The sequence below is a fragment of the Castor canadensis genome, chromosome 16 (genome assembly GCF_047511655.1).
Source record: "Castor canadensis chromosome 16, mCasCan1.hap1v2, whole genome shotgun sequence".
NCBI classification, from domain to species: Eukaryota; Metazoa; Chordata; class Mammalia; order Rodentia; family Castoridae; genus Castor; species Castor canadensis.
This window is the reverse complement of record NC_133401.1, coordinates 39,595,918-39,621,523: the sequence shown is the minus strand read 5'-3', so window position 1 is coordinate 39,621,523 and position 25,606 is coordinate 39,595,918.

Below are 25,606 nucleotides of genomic sequence, written 5' to 3'. Positions count from 1 at the left end.
TGCATGACCAGGAGTTAATATGTTTAAAATGTAAAAAGTTCTTTTAGGTCAGTAAGAAAGTGGATGAGTGAACAGAGAAACTGACAAAAGCCATAAAAAGGAGCTCACCACACAGATATATTTAAAAAGATTTAAGGTTAGCATCCTATACTATTCCAAAATACAGAAGAAAGAAAAACAAAACTTGAAAGGCAAGGAGAAATCAACAAGACACCATGGTGGAAGGCCTCATTAGTCACACTCTGAACTCTCTTTTGAGAGTCAGGCAAGCATCAAATAGGAAACGGGAGAAAATGGATGGAATGATTGTTACCTCAGTTTAATGGCTATGTATCAACCCTAGTTCCTACAAACAAAGAATGTGCATTCTTCCCAAGTTTCTTTGGGGCACTGAGAAATGACCACTCTCTAAAACCATTAAAAAAAAAAAAACTCTTAAAAAAGTATCTTTCAAAATTAGAAAATTTACAGAACACATCCTTTGGCCATAATAATAGAGATTAGAAACAAAACAGTCACGCTCAAATAACAAGAAGAGAAAATTTGTGGGAAATTAAAAAACATTAAGCTAAATAACTCTTGAAAACATAAAGGAAATGGAAAGTGTAATTATACATCATTTAGGCAACAACAATGAAAACAAATCTTAAGAAACGTGGTCAAAACTGAACCCAGAAAAAGCTTTTTGAATTCTTGACTGAATGAAAATAAATGAGCAGAACATCCCACCCCCACCCCCACAAAAAAACTTGAAAGGAAAACCATAGTACAAATTAATTAGATACAAAAGAAAGAAATGCTCAGTAGAAAAGATAAATTTGAGAACTGGGTCTCTGAAAAAAAATCAAATAAAGAGATAAAGTTCCAGAAATTCTAATTTTCAAAAAGAATATGTGCCTTTAATCTAATTAAAATAGCTTGCTAACTGGGATAGTAGGAAATAACCAGACCAATGGAATGTAATAGAAGGTCCAGAAAATAGAGTAAGTATAATAAAAATTAAGGATAAAAAATTATACTGGAGCATGATGGTGCACGCCTGTAATCCCAGCACTTAGGAAGCTGAAGCAGGAGGCTCTCGAGTTCCAGGTCAGCCTGGACTACAAAATGACACCCTATCTCAAAAACAAACAAATGAGACAAAACCAGACTTGAAACAGAAAAGATATAAATGATACTGTAAAACAGACAAACCACAGATATCCAAAATTATTTTCCTACTTCAACATGAATAAATTCCAAGTAGATTAAAATTCTAAATGTTCTAAATACAGCCAGAATCTGGAAGAATATATGAAAGAATTATCAATACATAGGTGCTAAGTAGGGCTTTCTGGCATGATTACAAAAACAGAAGCTTAGAGGAGAGTGCTGATGAATTTGCTGATACATTTAAATGTATTCATTTATTTATTCAATAAATAGATGATGTCTCCTATATCCAAGCACTGTTACAGACACTTGAAGAATAGCAGTGAACAAAGCCAACCCAGATTGCTGCTCTCCAGTGAGGGAGACAGAAATAAATGAATGCATAAGCAAATTCTACAACTTTTTGGTTGATAAACTGTACAGTTTGCAGAAAGTGGTGAGAACAAGCACAGAACAGAGCAAGAGGATAAGGATGACGATTGGTTACAATTTTAAATACTCAGGTCAGTGTAGGTTTTGTTGAGAAGGTGACAGTGGTGAGAACCTCGAGGAGTTGGGGGAGGGAGCCACGTGGCTATCCCAGAGAAGAATGAGCTGGCAAGAGGACAAGCCCAGTCAAAGCCTGTAAAGTGGGAACCTGCTTGGACAATTGGAGGAATAGCAAACAGAGCTTTGAAGCTGATGAGCCAAGAATAAAACACTGGGAGATGAAACCAGAGAACTGAGGGGAGCAGAGAGGCCATGGCAAAACCATTGGCTTTACTCTGAGAGACACAGGTGCCACTGGAACATGAGGAAGGACAGGATAAGTTTGTCTGAGCTGGAATGGTCACCTGCTATTGGAGAACAGACTGTACAAGGTCAAAAACCGACTCCAGGACACTGGTTAGGAGAACACTGCAGCTTCCCAGGCAAGATGTGATGGCGGCTATGTTGAGTGTTGTTAGCAACCCATCTGGCCAGAGTCAATGGACAGTCCCAAGGCAGAGCCAAAAGGATATCCTATAGGGTTGGATGGAGAGTAAGAAAGAAAGATCCAGCCATGTCAAGGATGTCTTCAAGGTGCATTTGCCCTAGCAACAAGAGCTCCTGGGTCAGTGGGCAAGGCTGAGAGTGGAGCCCGTTTGGACAGCCTGAGCTTGAAGTATCTCTTAGTCATGAGGCCAAGAAGTCAAGAGACAGCTGGATGGAGGAGTGTGACATTCAGGAGAAAGTTCTGGGCTAAAACGAGATTTAAGCAGATTTAGTGGCAGTCTTAGTCATCCCTGGCTATTATGACAAAATCCCACAAACTGGGTGTTTTAAACAACAGAATGTTATCTCTTACAGTTATGAAAGCTGGAAGTCCACCATCAAGGTGTCAGGATCTGGTAAGGATTCTCTTCCTGGCTTGCTAATGGCCATGTCCTTGCTATGTCTACATAAGGTAGAGCGACACAGAGACAGTTCTTACCCTCTTATGAGGACACCAGTCCTATAGGATCAGAGCCCCACTCTTAAGACCTCATTAACTTAGTTACCCTCTCAAGACCCTATCTCCAAATATAGCCATATTGGGGGTTAAGGACTTCAACATATGAACTGTGGGGCTGGGGAGTACACAATTTGGTTCATAGTGATGTACAAATGCTGTTTCAACCCATGAGACAAGAAGGGAGAAAGTGACAGTGAATGAGACAAGAAGGACAGCACAAACACCATGTAGGGATAATGACAAAGCAGGTGACACAAGGGAAATATTGGCCACATGCAAGCAACAAAGGATTCACGTGCTGACTGCATGCACAGTGCTCTTATGGAATGAGACACTCCCAAGGAAAGTTGGGGAAAGGACACGGACAGGCAATTGTCAAGAAATCCAAATGACAATTAAACATACCGTGCACCATCTCATCTCACTGATCATCAGACAAATACAGACCAAAGGAGCCAAGAGAGATCATCATCATCCTTCAGGTTGGTTTGAATTAAAATGAGATGGTGGGGACTTGGTTTGTGGCATTTGGGGAAGGGTACACTCCGTGTGTAGTCAGTGAAGAGACAAGTACAGCACCACTAGATGGTACTTGAGCTGAAGACACAAAGCTTTAAAAAATCTGACAACTGCAAGGGAAATTTATAGGGTCAGAAGTCAGTGGTTGCCTTGGGGGGACTTTAAGGGATTAGTGACATAGATAGACAGGGGAGGGGATATCTAGGGAGCCACAGGGTGGTGACATGTGGAGATGTTCACTTGGTAAAAATTCACTGAGGTACATTTTTTCCTCTGTGTAATTTGTACATCAATATAACATTTAAAAAAATAACAACATCTTTCATTTGACACGGCCATCTTCCTTCTACAGGCAAGGGAAGCAGTTCTTCTGCAGCACAAAATCCAACAGTTGAGAGCCATCCTCCAGACCCATGTAGGATATGTGTCCCCAAACACCAGGGATACAAGAAAGACCTCAGTCACTCTTTAACCCCCCACTCAGCTCCCAAACGCCAGGTACCAGCCACAACAGAGAGCACAGCCAACAGAATTTTCTCTGGATGACTGGAGTTCACCGCAACATGAATATTTTTTTTTGTTCAAAGAGCATGGGATGAAAGGGGAACCAGATTTCCAGTGTGTGGTATTGGAAGTTCCAGAAAATTCTGTCCTACAAATAGAATCACCCTAAGGAGACTGATTAAAACTTCAGCTTTGTCCATAAAAATATCATCAGACAATATTCAATTCATCTGGACATCTGCTCTGAGTGGCAACACTAAGGTTATTAGAACAATTTTACAGGTGATGTAATTGGGTCTTAGACAAGAATTCTCTTGCTGTAAGCATTCACGCTTGGTGCTTTTGGTGCTAACCCAGATCCAGGGGTGCAACTGTCAGAGTTGGCTTTTCTCATCTCCCAGATGTTAGTAACTGAGTCTTTACATAGATTCAGAGACAGAATTCACTAAGGCCATGTATGAAATATAATCCACATTTTATATGAAATAAGCTTAGAAAACTGCTTCTCTTGCTAAGGCAAAAATGAAAGCAAAGAAAGGTCGTGAGTGATATGAAGAGAGACTACCTGCCTGCCTCTTTCTGCTTCTCCAGGTCCTGGATAAAATGTTATACTCCTTTCCCAGACAACTTTCTCTGACCCCCCTGCCTGTTCTCTCTCAGGGACACCTAGTTTTCCTCCAGAGCCTTGATCACAAGGGACAGGTGACTCCTTTCTGTACTAGTCTCATACTCCACACAGGCGTAAGGATAATTTTAACCCTGCTGTGTTATACCGGACACCTTGTAGCTGCTCAGTAAATCCTTATGGCATAAGCAGATGGGCGTTTTATTCCTACTCCAGACCATTTCCCTATCTTTGAGAGAAATGAGAGGGGCTGGGTAAAGTGGCTCAAGTGGTAGAGCGTCTGCCTAGCAATCGGGAAGCCCTGAGTTCAAACCCCAGTGCCACCAAAAGAGAAGAAAAAAGAAATGAGAGAGAAAATCTATTTTTAAATTCTCTAAGAAAAATTTGATGATTCCAATGTCCCTGCAAAATGGCAGTTTTGAATCTGGCTCCTAGGTAGGTAGTGGATGACTACTGGGCAGAAGGCAGGAGCTTTGGTAACTGAGAAACCCAGACTACCTCCTTAGCAGCTATGTGACCTTGGATAAATTTCCAAATGTCTTCAGGTGTAGTTTCTCAGGTTTGGAATGGAGAATTCGAATACTTACTGGATAACCTTTGTAGACTCTATCATGTAAATTTGGACACTTGAAAGTGAAAGAAATGTCCATCACTAATGCTGCTGGGACAGGTGGGGTGAGAAGCTATCCCAGGTTCCTGCAGAGTGGCTCTCACACTTGGCTGACCACTGCAACCATCCAAGAGTTTAGGAACCACAGATGCTGGTGAGATTGGCCTAGGACACGGCTAAGGTCTTGGGTGACTGTTATGAGTAGCCGGGGGCACAGCCTTGCTCAGAGGGAGTCTGGTTCCCTGCACCCCCTCATGCCCACACCCGCTCTCTCTTGCTCTGGCTCTGCAAAACATCATCACGTGAACGTTAGTGTCTCAACCGTTTCTAAACGCACAGTGGGGTGCATGAGGCACGTGCACACTGTGGTGCGGCCGTCCTCACCATCCGTTTCCAGAACTTTTACCTCTTCCTCCACCAACACTCTGTACTCATTAAACACTAGGTCTCCATTCTCCGCTCCTGCGCCAGGCCACCTCCATTCGACTTTCTGCCTCTTGGAATTTGCCTGCTCTGGGTGCCTCTGTCTTTTGTGACAGGCTTATTTCACGGAGCACAATCCTTGAGGTTCTAGCAGGTGTCAGAATTGTCATCCTTTTTAAGACTAAATGATATTTCACACATACGTACATGGTGCATCTTATTTATCATTTAGTCATTGATGATGGACACTTGAAATTGCTTTGGCTTTTTTGTTTTTTTTTGGTGGCACTGGGATTTAAGCTCAGGGGCTCATGCTGGCCCTGAGGTTGACTCTTACTGCTTGAACCAGGAGCTCTTACCACTTGAGTCACTCCGTCAGCCCTGATCATCAATGAACACTTGAGCTGCTACCTCCTTTTCGCTACTAAGTCTAACGCTGCTGTGAACATGAAGGAACAAATGTCTGTTTTAGAACAGCTGCCAGTTCTTCTAGGCAAATCCCCAAAGTGGAATCTCCTGCTCTTCACTCTTCTTTTTTGAATCTCCCTCTTACCACCATCTAACAAGTCGTTTACTCATCTTCGGAGTCACCTTGAATCCACTTCATCACCGGACTGAAGAGAATTCACACAAAAGAAACGAATAATAGTTATGAGAATAGCCTCTCAGCAGAGCAAAACTCTTGTCACAGACTTGCACAGCCCGGGAACCTGGCCTGTTCTGTGCCTGCAGTGAAGACTTTGGCTGATAAAGCACAGGTGTGTCAATGCCAAACAGCCCAGGCTCACATTAGATCGACCCTGACAGGACGTGATGGCTTCCTGTCTGAGCTCATGGCTGGTATGTCTCCAAGACATTGTTTCCCCTGGGGACCAGCCCTCCTGATGCTGGGAGGTTGTGAGGGATCTGCAAGGGAGTGGCTTTGACTTTGCCTTCTTCACAACATAAGTAATACACAGTGAACTCTGCAGGGGTCCTCCTGGGACCCTCTCCATGTCTTGAGGATGCTCAACTTGGGCGGAGACTTGGGAGGGCTTCCTGCTCTGTTTTTAGGAGCAGTGCATCTGGTCAGAGGCCAAGAGGCTGCAAGAGTGAAACACATGCCTCGTTCTTGGAGTTCAATGTTAATGTTTGCTCCCAAGAGAAGTAGAATTCCCTGAACCAGAAATCAAGTTCATTACTGACCAGGCAATGATGTCATCAGATTTGGTAAGAATTAATCCATCCTGACAACAGAAACAGTGAACAAACTTTCTCCAAACTTCCTGCAACAGGACTGGCCAACTTTGACATGCAAGAGGTAAGCAGGGGGAGGTGAGGCCACGTCCAACGAGAGCTGCTTCTCACTGAGGTTCTCTGCATTAGGATTTCAGGGATTCCCACCCAGATCCCTAAACAGTCATGGCCTCTTGCAGTCAGTTTTCTTGGGCAGCAGTCATTAGACTGTCTTTGTCATGCAAGGCTAGATAGCTCCATTGTTCAAAGCATGGGCCATGATCCCTGTGAGTTCTTAGCAGTCACCTCCATCCTCAAAGTCTTGGCAGGGGTGATGATGAGAGTAGGAGTCCACTCAGTGTTTGTGCCACAATAACAGTGTCTTTGTCCATTCTTTGTTGCTATCGCAGAGTACCACAGGTCATTTAATTTAAAAGGAGGTTTATTTGGCTCGTCATTCTGGAAGCTGGAAAGTCCAAGGTCATGGTGACAGTATCTAGCCAGCCTCCTCTGCTACGAGTTATCTCACAGCAGAGAAGCAGAAGCACAAGTAAGAGTGTACAGAAAGAGAGTAAAACTTACATTTATCAGACATCCATCCATGTGGGAGCTAACCCAGTCCTGGTTAACAGCTTTAATCCACTCATCAGGGCTGAGTCCTCCTGACCTCATCACCATTTAAAGGTCCCACCTCCTAACACTGTGACAGTGGCAGTTAAGTTTCAACATGAGTTTCAGAGGGAACATTCAAGTTGTAGCAAATGGCCCTACCATACAACCTCTGTAGGTCAAACCTACACAAAATCTGATCTCCACAGCGGCCTGTGCAGTCAGTGGGACCACCTCCACTGCACACACAGGCACCAGACTCAGGAACATTATGTAATCCTCTGTACTCAGCCAGACTCGTGATGCACACCTATAGTCCCAGTCACTTGGGAAGCATGAGACCAGCCTGGGCTGCACAGCAAGGCCACATCTCTAAAAATATAGCTTACTGCACTAACTTCCTACCAGGGTGCTAACAAATTATCTCACACCTAGTGGTGTAAAAACAATACATATTTATTTACAGTTCTGAGGTGGGTTTCACGTGGTTAAAATCAAGGTGTCAGGGGGCCATGATCCCCCAAGAGGCTCTGGGGAGAATGTTTCTTGCCTTTTCCAGCGTGTTCGACCCATGCCCCTTGTCCTCAGTCCCCTTCTCCGACCCCACTTCATTCTTGTCCCTGTCTTCCCTTTCTACGGAGGGTCTCCGTTGCCTCCCTCTCATAAGCACACCTGAGATAACATTTAGGGTCCACCTGGACAACCAGAACAACCTTTCTTTCTAGAGATATTAAACCAAACCCACCAGCAAGGTCTGTTTTGCCATATAAGGTAACATCCACAGGTTCCATAGATCAGGACACAGACATCTTGGTGGTGATGTGAGGAACAGCGTTGTCCTGCCTGCCACGGTGGCCAAAGCCATACAGCCAGTGAGTGGCAGGGCTGGGACTCAGGCTCTAAATTGTCTGATTACAAACCCATGTTTTTCTCTTAAAAATGTTTAAATTGCATAAGAAATCAAAACGTTTCTCTTTAAAGATGTAAAACATTATGTTCGAGCTAAAGCCTTCTTGGCCATCCCTGCTGTGCTGCTTTTTCTCATTTCCAGAAACATTTTGCTCCAGTTTGAGAAATTTCCCATCAGACCTTTCCTACTCCCCTGAGCATCTAGATTTCTGGTCCTCATAGCTGTCTGACACTTTCACAAGTACAGAATGGCGATTCTGCCATTCTGCTTTACCTACAGCTTCTTTTGTCATTGAACAAAATAGGCACCAAATGACTTGCTGTGGCATTTTTAGAAATTTTACATTAGTATTAAAAGTGCACCAAACAACCATGTCTGGTTGTGTGCACCTATAGACTCAGCTACTTGGGAGGCTGAGGCAGGAAGATCACCTGAGTCCATGTTTGAGGCCAGCATGGACAGCAGAGCAAGAAGGAACCTGACAAGTTAAAAACTCCAACCATTCCTGCCCTCAAATTGCTCCCCTCTCAGCTATGTGAAAACCTACACTGATTTTTCTGGCATTTCCCCTTCTGCTTCTTGCCCAGAAGGATATTTACTCTTGACACCTCAGGTTCGTTTTCTTCTCCTAAACATAGAATCTTTCATGTGAAACTCTTTAGCAGACCTGCTTGTCTCTTAGCTCTGGCCCCTCTTAGCTCATGAACACCAAGACACCTGTTTTTGTTTTATGTATCCACTCCCTGTCACCATGAGCCCCTTAAGGTCAAGGACCATATTCTCCCTGTGTTCACAACTAGTAGAAAGTCTGGAATATGAAGAAACTTAGGTAGGTTTGTTGAATGACTGCATTAATTAAAACTTGCCTATTTATGTCATTCTCCTCCACCAGCCATGCAGAGCTCTGAATTTGCTAACCAATGACATAGTAATCTCAACGTAAGTGGGTATTCTGCTCAACTGTGGAAAGAGAGAAGGGCTATGTTTCATAATTAATTTCAAAGCACAGAAGTCAACAAATTTCTTCTACAGGTGTTGGTTGAGTTGGAAAAGAACCAAAAATGTGGTATGTCTGGTCTGAAGAAGTGGGCTCTGAACATTCTGAACTAAAGAGACAGAATTCAATCCCATAACGAACACCAAAATTTGACCAAAGGCAAAGGGTGGCTATGGGTGATATATTCCTTTTCCTTGGTATGACCTGGAGATGCTTAGATTGCAAGCTAAAGGTTATGAGCAAGGGTGTTCATCTGACCACAGACATCACCTAGAAAAAATGCAGCGAGCACATTGTCCCTCTTCTGGAAGAAATAGTTTTGCTTTATTTTGATATACGGGGATAGGGTGCTGAGTACCCACATAAAAAGAAAGATGCAATGTATTTTAGTGGACAACAGTTAATTTTGTCTCCCAGCATCCTTATCTTCTGTAAAGGGTGCTTTTCTTTTTTTAGAGGAATTAGCTCTTCTCCTCCTCCACCCATGGGGCTCTACAAGTAAAGTCATATTCTCATGAAATGTCTAAGGGTTGGTCTCAGACATGAGCTGAACCAATTACAATTCTTTCTCAGAACTAGAGAGGGAGGGAACTGAGCAGGTGAGGCTTGAGGGAGATTGGGAACCACGTGGACTGCTGAGTGGAGAAAAGACAATTAGGCCAAAGTGGCTGATATTTTCATGGTATATCTGTTTTCATACTTTTTGTCTCTCTCAGTCTAACATTGTCATTGAATTTATTTATTTATTTTTAATAGCATGTTATAGTTATACCAGGAATACATTGTGACATTTACAAAAGTGCTTACAATATATCTTAAATTAATTCCCTCCATCATTCTCCTTTATCCTCCTTCCCACCTTCTTAGAATAGTTTCAACAGGTCCCATTGTTCCATTTTCATACATGAGTACAGTGTTTCCACCATATTCAATATTCACCTCCTCTACCCTTTCCTTATATCCTCCCCCCTCCCACTGGTACCAACCCCTAGACAAGACCTTTTTTTTTTTTAAGCCTTCCTGTCCTTCATTTTTTGAAAAAGACATTTTTGTTTGCTTATGATGGTTATACAGGGAGTTTCACTGTGACATTTCCATATGCATATATGTATTATGCCCCTGATTGGTTCATCCCCCTCCTTTTTTCTCCTTTCTACCTTAGTCCCCTTCTTATGGTGATTTCAGCAGGTTTCAGCAGTCCATACTCACACTGTATAAAAGTCATCAACCATATTCACCTTCTTTACTTCCTTCATTTACCCTCCCCTCCGCTAGTGCCCTCCCCTTAGCATGACTGCTGTCCATTCTTGTCCTTCATTGCTTAGTTGTTTGTTCAATGGGATTTTTGCCTTGCTATTATACCTGTACAGGCATTGTACTTCAGTCAGTGCAATCCATCTCTACTGAACTCCCTTGCCCTTTACCTTCAACCTGTGTTAACAGTTTTCAGTATATTTCGTTGTGCTTGTTCCTCATCTTAGAATGTTTAAGTCTCCTTTATTCCCAAAGGGATAGTTTTGCTGGCAAAACAGTCAACAGTTCTTTTCTTTCAGAGTTTGAATAAATATCCATCCTTCCAATATCCACAAGAAATTGCTTCAGGACACCCAAATCTACAGATGCTAAAGTCCTTACATAAAATGATATATTATTTGCATAAAATGACACATTTCCTTCCACACACTTTTTTTCCTTTTTGTTAGTTTTATTTTTTTCCCTTCCACATACTTAAAAATTTCTCTGGATTACTTACAATACTTAAGACCATATAATTATTAGGTAAATACTTGTTATTCTGTATTATTTGGGAAAAAAGACAAGAAAAATTCTTGTACATGTTCAGTTCAGATGCAATTTTTTCTGAATGTTTTCAATCCTTTGTTGGTTGAATCCAAGGATTTGATCCTCAGATTTGTATCCTGCAAAAGCAAAGGACTGATTTATATTGTGTTATGTCCTTCTAAACTCAGTGATTTCTGATGAAAACTTTGTTGTCATTCTAATTATCAATGGTACTTAATAAGGAAAGTACGATTTCTCGTTACTTTCAAGATTCTTTTCTTTGTTCTTTTTCATTTAAAAAAGTCTCAGATATACATTGGGTTTATCCTATTTGGTGTTCACTCCTTTTAACTTAGTGATTTGTTTCCACAGATATTGGAAGTTGTCAGCCATTTTTTAAGTACCTTTTCAACTCTACCCTCTCTTTTGGGATTCTGATGTAATGGTTGGGTCTTCCATTATTCTTCCACAAGTTCTTGAAGTTCTGTTCCTTTTTTCTTTTCTTTCTTCTTTTTTTTTTCAGTCTAGTTTCCCCTATTGTTCAGATTGGGTGAATTTTATTGTTCTGTCTTCAAGTTCAGTGATTCCATTTGTCACTTCCACTCTAGTGCTGAGCCCAGATTACATTCTATAATTTCCGGTTAGTTTTCTTCATGACTTCTCTTTCTTCTACTTTCCCACGTGTGTTAAGAGTTCGTGATTGTTGATGTACTTTTATGACAGCTACTTAAAAAATCCTCTTCAAATATTTCCAACACCCAGTTCATTTTGGTATTAGTATCAGTTGACCATCTTTCTCTATTCAAGTTGTGATTTTTGTGGTTCTTGGTTAAGACAGGTGGTTTTGAAAAATTATCTCATGAAGATTTTGTTTATTTTGCTAAGAAACTCTGGGTCCTAGTTGAGACAGACTAAGAATAGAAAAAAGATCAGGACTCTTAAACATATATGATTTAGCATATTGTATTTCAGATTGAACATGTTCTCTTTCCCTCTCTCTCTCAACCTCCCTTTCAATTGCAAATATATACAGTGACCTACCACTCTATCCCAGGAATCACCCAAAACCTCCCAACTTATGGATCAAAAAACGCCCAGGTGTTTTCTCTCCCAAAAGTTAGCATGATCTTTTAAAAACACCCTGATACAGACAGAGCTCTCTCTCTGCTTCCGGCTCTTGCCTGGCCCACCATGGCCTTTCATAACTCTTTCCCTAACCTTAAGTAAACTTATGGTCACCCTCATGTACCTCCGAATCCTGCCTGGATACATCCATGTAGGGTATAAGAATCTGGGATTTCTATGTACCAGAGACTACAACACTACTTAAAAATTTTATTTGGCAGAAACTTACTCTGTTTAGGTGTGTGCATCCTTGTCTACTTTCACAGGCTGTGGTTCCAGGGACTGTTTAATTTTTAGGGCACATGCTGAACAGCTTCAGTCTTCTTGGATTCTCTGGTACCTTGGGCCTCTCACTGGTCCCTGCTAAGGGTCCCCAGGCTGGGCCACCTGAGTGCTTTTCAGCCTGCAAGACAGATGATAGAATCACCTCACTGCTGCCTCCTGGCTGCCAGGATGCCTCATGGCAGGAAGGATAATCAGACGTACAGGTCCGCAGGCCTCCCTGGGCCAGGCTAGCTGCAGTAGCCTCACTGGGTCTCCCCAACAGCTCCTTCCACTTCCTTCAGTATCTCTCAGTGGGAAAGGGGTTCCAGGCCTGGCAGGGAAGGAAGGTGTCTTCCCTGGCCACTTGTATCTGGCAGGACTCTGAACTATGTCCCTGTTGGAGGTGCTGAGCGTTCCTGGTATTGTCAGAGAATGTCACTTCAATCCAGAGGGGAATGGGCCATCTGTGGCTGGGTTTGAGAGTGGAAAACACAGGGCGGGGTGGCTTTCTTCTGCTGAGTGAGTGTGTGTGCAGGGGGCACAAGACACCTTGTTACTGTGCTGTTCCTTCAATCTTGGGGTCGCAGACTAGCTTGTCTCCTTCTTACCAGTTTCAGCATTCCCCTTTGCTGTTGTGTTACTCAGGACTCTCTGGAGAATGCAGCCAACAGGGGGTGTGCATGTGTGCCTTGTGTGCATGCACGTGTGTGTGTGTGTGTGTGTGTGTGTGTGCAGACGGCCCCTGACTTGACTTATGGTCTTTCCACTTTACAGTGGTGTGAAATCATACCCATACAACCATTCTGTTTTTCACTTCCAGACAGTATTCAGTAAATTGCATGAGCTGCCCACCGCTCTATTATGAAATAGGCTTGTGTGAGATGATTTAGGCTAACACAAGTGTTCTGAGCGTGTTTAAGGCAGGCTGGGATAAGCCATGATGTTGACTAGGTTAAGAATATTAAGTGCATTTTCAAGTTATGGTATGTTCAACTCATGGGTTTTTCAGGACATAACGCCATCATAAGTCAAGAAGCATTTGGAGAGAGAGAGAGACAGAGACATTTTAAGGAATTGGCGTATATAATTGTGGAGACTTTTGCAAGTCTAAAATCTAATGAACTAGGCTCAACATTCAAGGAGGAGTTTCAGTTCAAGTTCAAATCCTTTTTATTCAGGGATCTTAGTCTTTGTTTTCTTAAGGTCTTCAACTGACTGAACAAGACCCATCCACACCATGGAGGGAAATTAGCTTTATTCAAAATTCACCAGTTTAAATGTAAATCTCATTAAGAAAACACAGAAATATTCAGAATAATTTTTGACCAAGTATGTGGGCACCATGGTTCAATCAAATCGGTGCACAAAATTATCCACTGCCATCCCAAGGTATATAGTTACATTTAGCAGGAAGAAGCAGGGAAAACAGTTCTGTATTCCCTTGACTTGACTGGAAGTCAAAAAAAAAAAAACCAAACAAACAGGAAAGTCAATTTTTTTATTGTTATTTTTGCGGTACAGGGGCTTGAACTCAGGGCTTATTCCTTGAGACACTCCACCAGCCCTTTTTTTTTGTGATGGGTTTTTTCTAGATAGGGTCTCTCGAACTATTTGTCCTGGCTGACTTCGAACCATGGTCCTCCTGATCTCTGTCTCCTGAGTAGCAAGGATTAACAGGTGTGAGCCACCAGTGCCCAGCAGGAAAGCCAATTCGTATTGAGAAAGAATGAAACCAATGCAGAGAGAAACAAGAATGAAAACGTGTGAGAAAATGAGTTGTGCCCCAATCCAGCTGCTCACGCTCTGGGGCATTTGTTTTTCCAATTTCTCCTTAGGATCCATTAGCCTTAAGACTCTTATTATTTCTCTCACTTGACTTGGGTTTTTGTCACTTACAACACGCTGAAAAACCTGGGTGGGGGACCTTGATCGGTCAAGGGCTCAGCAGTACCAGAAACTGGCTGTTCTTTTCTGACATCTGTTCTCTTCCCTGTCCTAGGATGCAGATGCATTGCAGAAGGAGTCTTTAGCCATGCTGGGGATAGATTCTCAGCATGTCACACCATTACGTCTGAGAAAGGGAAATCAGAATTAGAGAACAGTGGTTGTGTCCAGTCTGATTAAGTTGGGGGCAGGTCAGGAGACAAGGATCAGATGCCAAGGTGTCACCATATAACAGCAATGCAGTTTTGAATTCCCGAGGCATGGTGGCTTACGGTAGAATGCCTGTCCAGACTGCTACTGTTGCAAGTTTATTGATGGATTCCTCATCCACACCACCTCATCCACCACTTCTTTCTACACTGAAAGCACTGTAAGAATTTTAAAACATCTTCAACTTTGACCTCAGAGCTATTGGATTTCCTGTGCCTCCAAAATCAATATCAATGGCCTTGCCCAGGAGAACGTGGTACATGAGAAAATATTCCCAGACCAGTGGGGTCCTTGGAACCTGACTTGATTTCAGATGAGGGGAAAAAACCAGCCGGAATTGGAGCCCTTCAGACTGCATTTGACAATTGAATGTTTCAGCTTAAAACACCAAAGGGAAAAGAGAAGGGGGAAAGAACAGATGTCTTTCTCAGAAAAGGAAAAAAAAGAGCGAGAAAGAGAAAACACACCACTCTAACCTCAACTTTATTTGCATTTTATACATTTTATATATATCATTTAATAAAAACAGTCAAGTCCCAACCGCAAGATTTCACAGATAAGAGGAAAAAGCCAGACTGTGCTTAATTCAATATTTTTGAGAAGTGCTCTATGGCAAGTCAGCAAGCAACATCGCAGCCAGACCAAGTCTGCTGACGATTCTGAAAAATGTGACTGTGATTCACACTGGGACACCACATCTCATAACACACCGTGTGTGCAAGAGGCTGTAATTACAAAATGTTTGCATTAAGTAACGTGGGTGCCTAAACACAGATGTTCCTGGTTGACACTAATTGGACCTGACGTGGCTTTGGCCTGCCTTGTAATAGTTGCCTGAACAGCACCCGCCTCTGCGCGCCTGCTCTGAAGGCCTCTGTTTCATAGGGTCTTTATTAGTGGGGGTAGGTCTCCTCTGTGCCAGGACTTGGTGAAAAATGTCTTTCAGCCTGCTTGGAGGGACGCCCTTCTCAGGGGCTGACCATGCACTTTCGTTCAGCTCGTTCTCATTTTATTTAAAAGGGAGTGTCCCCCCTGGGCTCCCCTCCTTCCCCAGTAAAGACAGAGTGAAGGTGCCATTTGTTTCCATGTGACTTTTAATGTGTCCAAGATGTGCTGTTGCCTTAAAACACGCAGCAGGAAAGTCCTTCTGCTTTCTTTGAAGCTCTGGGCTGTCTACCCCACTGATCTCCCCTCACCATGCACACTGGGAGCTTCCAGATTCAAAAAGCTATTGCAATAGAAGAGCTAGTCGTTCACACACTTCTCGCACACCTCCTACACCTGAGTCCTGCTCGGAACTCCTCTGACTCTGGGCAATGTGCAGAGTTTTTACAATGGAGAAAGTGAGGCAGGGGCTAAAAGGTGGGTCCTGGAATCATGCTAGGACATGTGACCTAGCCAGTTGTGACCCTTAATTTCTTGTCTGTAATAGAGACCCTAAGCGTTTATGGTTCACAAGTACGGAGAGCGTGTGTGTTGTTGCATTTGAGCCTTCAACACAGAGCTTGCCATACCGAAAATGTGTGCCCCCCGCCACAAAGCGGTCATCCAATCCACATCACCCCTTTTCCCCAACAGCAGTTAGGATTACTTCTTCACTGGCGAGAATGAGACAGAACGGAGTCCCCTTGGAAAACTTCACTATGACTTCCCAATGACCTTAAAGGCTGGAAAGAAGGAAAGGCAGGACAGAAGGTGTGAGGATCAGGACTAACCAATCAGAACGTTGCAGGCACAGCCAATCAAAATGCTGCTTTCTGCACACCTAATTAGCCAAGAGATGGAGCACCACCCTGGAGAGAATGAATGGATAAAAACCTCAGATCACGTCACTTCTCAGCACCCTCTCTTGGGACCTCCACCCCAACTCTGGGGCTCTACTCTTCCTGCTTTATACTTTCTGTCTCAATGAACTCTCCTGCTTTGCTGTAAAAAACTGTTCACTCCAAAAATATGGTGAATTCTCCCTAGGGCCTGTCTGTCTGTCTGCCTCATTAGAGCAGTGTGTCTATGTTTCTATAGATGTGTATTTGTATGTGTCTATGCCTCTATTTATCTTCTCTTTCTTGTGCCTGATTTCTTCTGATAAAAGAAGAAATCATCACCTTTTTATTTATATGAAATTAATGCATTAGAAAGAGACTCTATTTGAGATAACACAGAGACACAGTTTTATAAAGCAAATAAGCTGAGATTTTAATAGAATAAGAGCGATCCAAAGCTACAGTGAAAGCAGTAATAATAAAAACTAGGCCACAAGGACAGGTGTGGTCAGGCCATCCTGAGACCAGCTTTCTTGAATCTTTGTTGTTATTGCTGTGTTTTTGAAACAGGGTCTCGATATGTTGCCCAGGCAGGTCTCAGACCCATGGCTCAAGTGATGGTCTAGCCTCAGACTCCTTTGTGGCTGGTATTATAGACACGTGCCACTGTGCTCACTCAGTCCTTTCCTTTGAGCCTTCTGTTCCACTTATCTATTGTTGGGTAACAAACCACCCCAACTTAATGATGTGCAACCCCAGCAATCCCTTGTTTGGCTCACGGTCTGCAGCTTGGGCAGCCCCAGTGGATTTAGCTCTTTTATGCTTCATGTGGAGCCAGCTGGGGCAGCTCAAAGCCTGGGGTGACTTGCAGACTGGGCAGTGGGGTCCTCTTAAGACTCACTTGATGTCATGTACACTGATTGCTACTGGCTTAACTTCCTGTCATCATAGCCTTACAGTTCCAAGCGCAAGCACCACAGTAGAACAAGTCAGAAGGATCTAGAAAGAAAAGCCTGAGAACGAGTTGTTTGGAAAATATAAATTAGATGAATGGATGAATGGATGGATGAGTGGATGGATGGATGGATGGAAGAATGGCTGGATGGATGGATAGATGGTTGGATGGATGTTGAATGGATTGATGAATGGATGGTAGATGGATGGATGGATGGATGAATGGATGGATGCATGGACAGATGCATAATTGGTTGGATGGATGGATGATGAGTGGGAACAGTGTCTCCAAAACACATTTTTCTTATTTTGGAAATTAAAAAAAATTTTAAATCCCAAAGCTTTAGAGATGAAGCTACATATATTTTCAGGGTATTGCTATTCTATTTTTTTTTTAATAAGCACTTCCTGCAAATTCTTGTCCTTAAGATGCTCAGAGTCTACTGGGAGAAGCAGATAAGCTACCTAGGGCTTTGCTAGACATTATCAGAGGAGGCTCCAAGTTTGATTGAGAGTGAGAGTCCTGGGGCAGAGGAGGAGTCTCTAAGCTGAGTATTTAAGACTCTAGAGAGGATCTGTGATGGTTAATTTTATGTGTCAATGTCACTAGACCACTTTACTCAAATATTTGGTCATATATCAGTTTAGATGTTGCTATGAAGTGTTTTTTTTTTTTTTACATAGAATTAACATTTTACAAAATCAGTAGCCTTTGAGTAAAGGAGATGCCCCTCCATAATATGAGTGGGCCTCGTCTAATCAGTGGAAGACCTTACATGAACAAAATACTCATCAGGTCTTTGGAGAAAGAAAGAATTCTCTAGACTGCTTTTGGGCTTGAATTGTAGCATCAACAATTCTTTGGGTCTCTAACCTGCCCAAATGTCCTGCAAATTTAGGACTTGCTGGGCATCACAATCTCATGAACCAATTCTTTAAAATAAATTTATCCCTGTCTCTGTTCCTGTCTGCGTATTTCTATTTGTGCTTGTCTATCTTGGTCTGTCTCTATACATGTATACAGTACACTACACACAGCCTTTTGGAGAATCCTAATACAGGAGACAGATGTAGAGAAGGGAAAGGAAGGGTCATGCTAGATGGAAAACCAGGATGAGCAAAAGCACAGGGAAGAGAGGTACCATGATCTACCATGTCACACAGTCATTTCTGTAGAGGTCCTTAGTGAGGTCTACCTGTCAGATCCGGATATGACAAAGTGCCAATGAGCTGAGCTAATTTGGGTTTGGCCTGTCACCACAGCTCCTTGTAAGGAGCAGGACAGGGACTCAGAAGCACCAATCCCATCCCAGTGAGTTCTAGTTTTTCCTCCTTCTATACACCAATCCTATTGTCTCCAATGTCAAGGGCTAATGGAGGGGGACAGTAAATTCTAGATTGCTTTTCAAATCTTCCCAGAAATTAAATCAGTAAATCACACCAATAGACATGTAGATATTGCATTCTACTCTTTACTTGAGGAAATTAGGAAGAATAAGACAAATACCTGCCTTCAATTAATCACAACCAAGAAAAGTGGGAGAAAGTAAGAATTGACAGCAGAGCATAACTTTAGGGACTCTTGCTAAAATGCTCAACTATCCAACACAAGCCAATTTTCCTTTTCACTCTTGTTTTATTTTCATCACCATCACCAAACAATTTCTGAATGCCATATGGAGAGGATGAGTGGAGGGATGGAGGGATGGAGGAAACCATGTACGGGTGGTTGGATGGAAGTGGATGGATGCAGGAAGGATGAGAGGATCGATGGAGGAATGGATGGATGAATCACTGGATGCTGGGGTGGATGGGTGGAGGTATTTTTAAAAGAATGTGGCAGCTTTGTTCTGTGGTTTATTTATTTATTTTTGAGACAGAAGATGGCCTTGAACTTGTGATCCTCCTGCCTCAGCTTGCCGAGTGCTGGGATTACAGGTTTGCCCAACCATGCCTGGCAATTTAGTTCTTTAGAGAGAAGGCAAACCCAAGAAGGGAGTAAGAATGAGGAGTTCCTTCTCATTCAGAGAGAAGTGATTCCTACAATGTGACCTACATTATTTATAATGCCTGCAGTAGAGGGGGCACTAGAGGGAGTGGCCTGGGCTCAGGCTTTGCTCAGAAGGTGTATGGTGGCCTTGAGAAATGGCAAACTTCTCTGAGTACTGGATTCGAACCTCACATGGCAGACAGGAGAGAAAAGAGGTTGAGCCTGTGTTGCTGAATCATAAGTGGTATGGTAGGATCTACCAGTGAAAAGTAAATAGTTCTACTTTGTTTTTGTTTTTAAAGGGATGAAGGAGCTTGGCTCTGTTTCTGTAAGAGACAGAGGAAGCATGGAATAAAGTAGAAAGAAACTGAGACAAGGAGCTCAAATCACCGAGAGTCATTTTAAAAAATCAAATTATCTTAATTCAGTACTTTATTTTTTCCATGTCTACATATCTATGGGCAGAAAATGATTTTACAATTCAGTTAAACAGAAAGGTGGGTGGGAGTGATCAATTCAGTATTTTAAACCAACTCCCACCCAAAATTGTTTGGCATAGTTAGCAAGACCTTTTGATTTGTGGGTGGTTAAACCTGACCCTCATTGAGTTGGTATTTTATTGGCTTCTTGGCAAAAGCATGATTTCACATTTTGGAGAAAAATAGGGCTCACGACTCCCACATGAAATCGGAGGACTTGCTGGCCATGAAATCATTCTTAGTAACTTGAGTTTCAATATTTTTATGTAAAGAAATCAAAAACATTTAAATCAAATTTCCTTTTGAGGGAGAGCTCTAACATGATGGGAGAAGTGGATTGGCAAGCTATGTTGAGAAGTAGGGTGGACTGAAATTATTTTGGGAGAAAATAGGTATTTCCAAACGTTTCGAGTAAAAGTGAACCATGGAGTGCACCTAAATCTCACCCCAAATGTCAAGAAACCCAATCCTGAAACCACCATTTCACCTTAAATTTCAACATCATTTGAATCCCATATGGAAGGTGGGTGATTTTGTTCAAGTTGGAACTGATTTTTCATACCTATTCTATACATGGTGGAGCCCAGAGTAAAAATCCCTTTTGCGACACTCCCTTTGTGGAAGACAGCCACCCAGGCGGCCCAATAACCCCACTCTGCTGGTAAGCCCACCCTTTTGAGCCCTCCCCCTCATTGCACCATGGCTACACTATGTGACAACATCCTATAGTAGAAGTGAGGACACATCACTCCAGAGATGAAGCCATAAGAGAGTACAGCTTCCATCTTGGGAACTGGTTCTCTGTCTGTGACACTGTGTGGTAAGTACACTTAGGGAGAGGCCCAGGCAGCAAAGAATCCAGTAACTAGTGAAGGCAATGCAGTGGAATCACTGGAAGCAGAAGTCACGTGTGTGAACTTGAGAGTAGATCCTTTGGCCCCTGCTGAGCCCTCGGATGCTTACATCCTCATTCCCACCATAGGAGAAACCTGGGCCCAGAATCATCCAGCTAGGGCCCTCCGACCTGCCACCTCAGACAGTGTGAGACAGTAAGTGCTTGCTGATCTGAGGTCACAGATCATCAACACACCCTCTGCTAAGAGAGAGAGTTCCTTTTCCCATTAGCATCATCAGACTTCCTTTAGAGCAATTGTAAGTCCCTTCAGATTTCGTCTACTTTCATTGTCCAAGTTTAGTTATTTTTCAAATAGTCTCATCTCGTGCCCAGGCTGGCCTGGACTGCTTGCGCTGTGTAAGCTGGGATGGCAGGGCTGTGCTACCACATCCTGCTTTTATTGATTGAAGGAGAGTTTTATGGGCTTTTTGCCTGGGCTGACCTCAAACCCCATAATCCTCCTGATCTCTGCCTCCCAAGTAGCTAGAATTATGGATGGGAGCTACTGTGCTGCTCTTTGTCCAAGTTTAATTGAGGGCTGATGGAGTGGCTCAAGTGGTAAGAGCACCCCTGCCTAGTAAGCATGAGGTCCTGAGTTCAAAACTCAGTGCCACAGAAATAAAAAATAAAATATTTCAAAGCAAGTTTAATCAAATGTGTACTGCCTGCCTGTGAGTCTGTTTTTCAAAATACTCCTAAACCAATGGGCTTTGTTTTCTAACTTTTGAATAAAAATAGGATTTTGTTAACTATTCTTCCTGTTTTCTAACTGTGTGTTATGTTAGGCTGTAAATTTCCCCCTAGGTGCTATTTTAGCTACAATCTATATATATATTTCAGTAACAATATTTTCATTATCTGTTATAAATATTTAGCAATTTTTTCTTGGATGAATTATTTATAAGGGTGTTTTCTAGTTTCTAAATGAGTGAACAAAACATAAATGTATAAATTTTTTGTGTTTGGTTTTGAATTTTATTTTCTTATGATTAGAAAGGGTTTTTGGTCTGTTTTGGGTTTTTTTGGCAGCACTGGGGTTTGAACTCATGGCCTCACACTTGCTAGGCAAGGGTCCTCTTACCACTTGAGCCACTCCCCCAGCCCAGAAAGTGTTTTTTTCTGATTTTGATTCTTTAGTATTTGTTGAGACCTCACTTAGGCTTAATGTCTGCCATATTTACAAATATTCCACGTGAGTAAGAAATGCATTCATATTCTGTTTGTTGACACAAGGTTCTGTATATGTTTGTCATCAAGTTTGGGTATATGTAATTAACCTTTCTATATTATTTTTATTTTTTCTTGACTTCTCTTTTCTGAGAGCTATGCATTAAAATTCCATCATGACACAAACTACTGTAATTAAGTTCTAGTTTTTTCCTGAAGGAGCAACTATTTCATTTAAATTTGACCCTGTAAAAAATTCATTACTGGTGCAGGGGGCATGGCTCAAGTGGTAGAGCACCTGCCTAGCAAGTGTGAGGCCCTGAGTTCAAGCCCAGTACTGCCAAAAAAAAAAAAAATTCATTACTGAAGGACACATAGTTAAGCAGAGTCCTATGCAAGGTTGAGATTTATTTTAGGGAAAACCAAACCAAACTAAACCAGCTCACTCAAACCATCTGAGGTGAGTACACACCATTCTAAACCTAAATCTTCCTGCTCCTAGGTCAGCTTCCTCAGCTGCTCTGATCCCAGCCCCAACCTCACAGAAGTTAATGTTATAATTGACCTGAACTGAACAATCTTTAAATATTTGGAATAATGATATGTTCCAAAAAAACATCCAATACTCCTAGAAACACATAGTATTATAAATAGTGAATTTTACACAAAACAGTAAGAAATGCCAGTTAATGAAAAACTCTGGTCCCTGTGGTTTTAGCTTCCTGTGACTATACCATACACCCATAAAAAACAAATCAAATGAGCCCAACACAGTTGTTCATGCCTGTAATCCCAGCACCCAAGAGCAGGAGGATCACAAGTTCAAGGCCAGCTTGGGCTACACAGAGAGTTCAAGGCTAATCTAGGTTTTACATAGCAAGACCCTGCCTCAAACAAATAAACAAGTCAAAAAAAAAAAAAAAAAGAACAAAGGGGCTGACGGAGTGGCTCAAGTGGCATAGCACCTGCCTATCAAGCAAGAGGTCCTGAATTCAAACCACAGTGCCACCAAAAAAGAAAAAATGACACTGAACACATGCCTATTAAAGCTGCTGAATGAATGGGGTTTTTAACACGTATGCCCCCTAGACCACTTGGGCCAATTTCTAAAGACTATACACAGCAGGGCAGGTGCTCTGACAGATCTGGGTAAAGGACAGTGACCTGGTACATATTTCCAGGTGTCCCTGGCCTCACTGTGAACTACCGTGAGAGTCAGCTCCAGGGCTGGCAGGCAAGGACAAGAGAAAACAGTAAAGAAAGTGAAGCCCTAATTATCTTGAAATAAGTCATCAAACAGAGAACGATGGTGATTATTCTCAAATAAGAGGTCTCCTCTCAGGCCTCTAATTTGTGGGGCCCATAACATAACCTGGTTTTTTTAGTGTCCTTGAAAAGATGCTTTGTTCACATAGGGTGACATAAGCCCAAGGGAAAGGCACAAAGGAATGAGCTAAAGCCATTAAGAATCAAAGGACTGACACAGCAGGGGAGCTGGATGCAGCCTCTGGAATAAACAACAGGCAACATTCTCTCTGAGCCTGGCCTTCAGCCTGGGGCCTGGCCTCTTCTTCATGGAACCCATCAAGTGACTGGCTTGTTCATCCAGAATACCTGTGACATGACCACCTTGGGGCAGATCACCCTAGGCTGGTTTTCACCTGCTAGAAGCATAGACAGAAAGACTGGAAAAAAAGTAACTTTCATTCAGTCAAGAGACATTTTTTTGAAAATATAAAATACTTAAAAAAAATCTGTACTCTAGACATAAAAGTAGGTTTTTTCCAATCCTGCCTCTACTGGGCCATAATCTTAACCTCTCTGTGCCTCAGTTTCCTCAATTTTCAAACAAGGTGAACAGTGCAACTGATCTGACCATGGTGTGATTTGAGGGTTACAGCATGGGAGCCCCTCAGCACAATGTCTAGTGCAAGAAGCACACGGTAGGCCCCATGCTGTTATCCAGGCAACTGGCCCTGTCCAAGTTACCTGTGCAAAACTTCCCTGAATGTTTAAGGCGCCCACGTGGAAGAGAAGTAGAGGAAACTCTCTCTTGCAGAAGAATTTTCATGGGCTGTAGGAAACTCTTTGGATCCAATCAGTGTTGAGTTTCTGGGTTTCCTCCAATAGGAGGCCAAGTACGAGCCAAGGTTTAGAAGACTTAGTCCAAGGATAAAAAGACTTGCTGGCCAGCGACAATGGGTTACGATGAAGGGCAAAGACAGGCAGATACAAATTCTAATCTCAGTTATGCCACCTTGGGCCAAACAATACACCTCTCTGAGCCTCAGTTCCATCACCAGTAGAATGGGGTTGGTGATATTTTTCTCTTGGTTTGAATTGAACAAGTAATGGTTGTAAAAAGCCCAGCATAGTCTCTGAAACAAAACAAGTAGTCAATGAGCATGGAATTTGTGCTATAAAGCATAAGATAGGTACCAACTTAAATGCAAATCAAGGCTTGTTTAACAGGCAGTATCTAGACTACCTCGCCAATAAGAAGGCAGTATTTTGCTTGTCATTTGAGTGCCAAGTGCCTAGAACATAGTAGGGGATTAGCAAATACATTCTTAGTCAACAGTTGACTGTCCCATAACTTGGGGCTGTCCATCCCCTCCCTGGGCCTCATCTCTCTGACCTGCAAAAAGGTGGCAAAGGTAGGGTGTTCTCAAGAGACTTTTCAGTACTCAGTGACTGTGAGCCAGTATTTTGACAGGTCAGTCTGTAGGTAGGTGGGGACACATAATCAAGGTGTGCCTGTTATAAAATTCAATCCTGGAGTCTCCTTTCACAGCCTGAACAATTAAACAGGGAGCCATTCATGTTCTCCCAAGACTCAGATTTACTGCTGATAATGACTAAATTCGAAATGGAGCCTTCTAGACCCAAATTCTTTATGGAGTGCTCCAGGGGAAATGAAGTGATAAATCTGAACAGGCATGTGAGGATCTGTTAGAATTTGGCAAAATGCAAATCAGACCGTCAGTTTTTAAGCTCCCAAATCAAGTTATAACAGTGTTGACACTCCCTAACTATGCGGTGACATGCAAATCCTGTGGTAGCTGCCATCAGTCTTGGAAAACTCAACAGAAAGTCTTCCCCAAAGATAAATCATCATGGCCTCACTCTTGATTCTTGGCACACACACACCATACGGATACACCCCAAATGCTCTTGGGTCCTGTGCTCTGCCACTCCAAGTGACCAGAAAGCTCAGCCCTAAGGCAGATTGGGAAAGGGTTATGAGATTCGTGAGGTGCTTGTTGAGGGCTTAGAATGACTGGGTACAGGTGACTGGAGAAAGTAGGGAAGTAAGTCTAGCTCCAGACAGTCTGGAAAGGTACTCAGTATGGAGAATAGCAGATGAAGACCATTGGAGACCAACGTGGATTCCATCTTGGCTCCTATTCGAAGCTCTTCCCACATTTGCTCCTCCTGTCCAGTGTCCTGTGGCACTCTGAACAAGGATTCGAATTCACTCCCCAGTTTAAAACCCTCCAGTGTCCCTACTGCCCTTAGAACCAAGCACAAATGTCCTAGTCTGATCCAAAGTCACTGCCTCACCCCTACCTCCACCCCAGGTCCCCAGCTCTCCCCACTAGACAGCCTCAGACTTTCTCTTAGCTTCCTAGCCTCTCAGGACTATGTGACCATGTTGTCACCTGTCCTTCCCAATCATTACATGTGACTCTGGTTTACCTATCTATGGTCCACTTTCCCCACCAGACAAGCAGTCCCCTTTCATTAGCTGTTAGAGCCTCAGCAAAGTGCCAAGTTCATGGTAGGTACTCAGTAAATACTTGGTTCAGAATGAGTGAAATATCACTTTGAGCAGGATCCTTGGTCTCTCTGGGCCTCAATTCTTCTGCCAACCCAGGACTGTCACAAGGATAATATGAGAGCACAGGTAATGCCACCAGCCCACCTCTGACATGTGGTGGGAACTCAGCAAACCTCAGATTCTCCTACTTTGTCCCCACTGGATAAATCCCTGA